Source organism: Chrysemys picta, chromosome 9 (genome assembly GCF_011386835.1).
Source record: "Chrysemys picta bellii isolate R12L10 chromosome 9, ASM1138683v2, whole genome shotgun sequence".
NCBI classification, from domain to species: domain Eukaryota; kingdom Metazoa; phylum Chordata; order Testudines; family Emydidae; genus Chrysemys; species Chrysemys picta.
In genome coordinates, this window is record NC_088799.1 from 56,890,001 (window position 1) to 56,892,879 (window position 2,879).

Sequence of the window (2,879 nt, forward strand, 5' to 3'; positions counted from 1 at the left end):
GGGGTATATAGTGAAATGGGTGCAGACCTGTGCCGGTGGGGTACATAATGAAATGGGTGCAGAGCTGTGGGTGTTTGGGGGGGTAGATAATTTACTGGGTTTAGAACTGGGGGTGGGTAGATAATGAAATGGGTACAGAGCTGTGGGTACATGGGGGTGGGGTAGATAACACTGCTCTACAGCCAAAATGCTTCTGAAATAAATGTAGTCAAACTTTACTAATTCTGGGTCACTGAGAACGAAAATGATGCTTAAAATTGTTGATTGGCTCTAGTTTTCAAGATATGCTATTGGGTCAGTATATACGACCCTTGACTTGGGAATGGCGGAGGATAAGTGAGTTATAAAGGGAAGGGATCTCAATTTAAACCAGAAATGACTAAAATACATCTTTGACTGCATCTATGAATAAATCTATGACTGGGTTTGGACAGTACTTGCTTTTTAGGCAAAACAATGAATGATGCAATCTGAAGCTGGTATTGTGTCATACATGATATGAATTGCATCATGTTATTCCTAGAAGTCATGGATGATGCAATTATAACGAAGCTTACATCACTCTGCTGAACAAATTGCCCTATATCAGCTCTAGAAATCATACAGTGTCGTGCTCTCTTATTTGTCGGTGTTTGATTTTGCAAAGGGACACATTTCTGTTTAGCCAAAGTAAGCAGAGATGCCTCGTACTTGTGTGAGCAGTGCAGATAACTTCTGCTATGTTTGTGGCGAAGTGGCTTTTGCATCACAAAAGCGCAGTATAACCACTATAGTTAAGAAAGCCTATCACCTTTATTTTGTCTGCAAAATTGGAGATCAGGACAAGAGGTGGGCCCCACACCTCTGCTGCAACACTTCTGCAACAAATCTTCGCCAGTGGTTGAACAGGAAAAGGAAATCTATATCTTTTGCAGTGCCAATGATTTGGAGAGAGAGCCAACAGATCATACCAGCAATTGTTACTTCTGCATGGTGTCTCCAGTTGGGAAAGGTGTGTCAAAGAAGAAAAAGTGGACTGTGCATTATCCAAACATTCCATCAGCTATACGCCTAGTACCCCACAGAGAAGGACTGCCGGTTCCTGATGCACCAGAATCATTCTCACTTGAGTCAGACGAGGAAGAGGCAGAGGATGAAACTTCTGGTCCTGAACCATCAATGTCACAGGACCCACATTTTCTCCCATCCTCCTCCTCTGAACCACACCTCATAACACAAGGTGAACTGAATGACCTTGTCAGGGATTTGGAACTACCCAAGAGTAAGGCAGAGCTGTTGGGCTCCAGACTACAGCAGTGGAATCTCCTGGCAGATGATGTAGGGTTTCCATGTTCCGTGACCGTCAAAAGGATCTTGTCCCATTCTTCTTCATGGAAGGTGATCTTGTAGCCTGCAACAACATCATTGGTGTGATGGCAGCCCTCAACATCGTTCACGATCCAGATGAGTGGAGACTGTTCATTGATTCATCGAAGACGAGTCTTAAAGCTGTTTTACTGCATAATGGCAATGTTTTGCCATCAATTCCAGTTGGTCATGCAGTCCATATGAAGGAAACCTATGACAACATGAAACAACTTTTGAGGTGCATAAACTATGACCAACATCAGTGGCAGCTTTGAAGGTTGTTGCTCTCTTGCTTGGTCTGCAGACTGGATACACAAAGTACTGCTGTTTTCTCTGCGAATGGGATAGCCGTGCAAGAGATTGCCACTACATCAAGAAAGATTGGCCACTCCGACAGTCATTGGAGCTTGGGAGGAAAAGTGTTCAGCATCCACCACTTGTTGAATCAAGGAAGATTTTGTTACCACCCTTACACATCAAGCTTGGTCTGATGAAGAACTTTGTCAAGGCCATTGACAAAACACAAGCAGCTTTCAAGTACCTCCGTGGAAAATTTCCAAGGTTAAATGAAGCTAAGATAAAGGAAGGTGTCTTTGTTGGTCCTCAGATTCGTGAACTTCTTCGAGATGATGCATTTGACCATGCACTGTGTGGCAAGGAAAAGATGGCATGGAAAGCCTTCCAGTTAGTGGCAATAAATTTTCTCGGAAACAACAAGGCAGACAACTACAGGTTGTTGGTGGAAAACCTCCTCAAGGCATACAAAAGCCTTGGTTGCAACATGTCACTAAAGATACATTTTTTGCACTCTCATCTAGATTTTTTTTCCACCGAACTGCGGAGCAGTGAGCGACGAGCACGGCGAGCGATTTCACCAGGACATTGCAACAATGGAGAAACGCTATCAGGGCAATGCTTGCAGACTATTGCTGGACAGTGACAAGAGATGCTCCATTTAATGAATACAAGAGACAAGCCAAGAAGCGCCGAGTAGACACTGAATAGGACTAAACTATGTACATAATAGTTTTTTGCCTTTTGTTTCATAAAATTTTTTATTTATATAACCCTTTTGCTGATTTTTAAAGTGTTACATAAATAGGACAGGTGAAATATTATCATGTAAAGCAACCATAAACACGTGAAAAGACCCAGGTTTACAATTTATGATTAAAACTCTACTATCTACACAATATACATAGACATAAAATGTAAAAACTTAAATATCTTAGAAACAGTAGCCAATCAGTTGTTTTAATTGTCACATTTGAATTCAGCACATCAAAATACATAATAAATAGCACATTTTATCTCTGAAGCAGACGACTTCTCAAATTGTAGACCAGTGTAATGAAATGGGTGCATAGCTGTGGGTACGTGGAGGTGGGGTAGATAATGAATGGGGTTCAGAGCTGTGCCCCCAAATTCATATTCCAAGTGAACTGGTGGATGCATGCAAGGTTTGTGCATAGATTGGGGTGCACTGGCAGAGTTGTGGGGTTCAGGATGTTGGTGTGCATTATCGGGGGTTG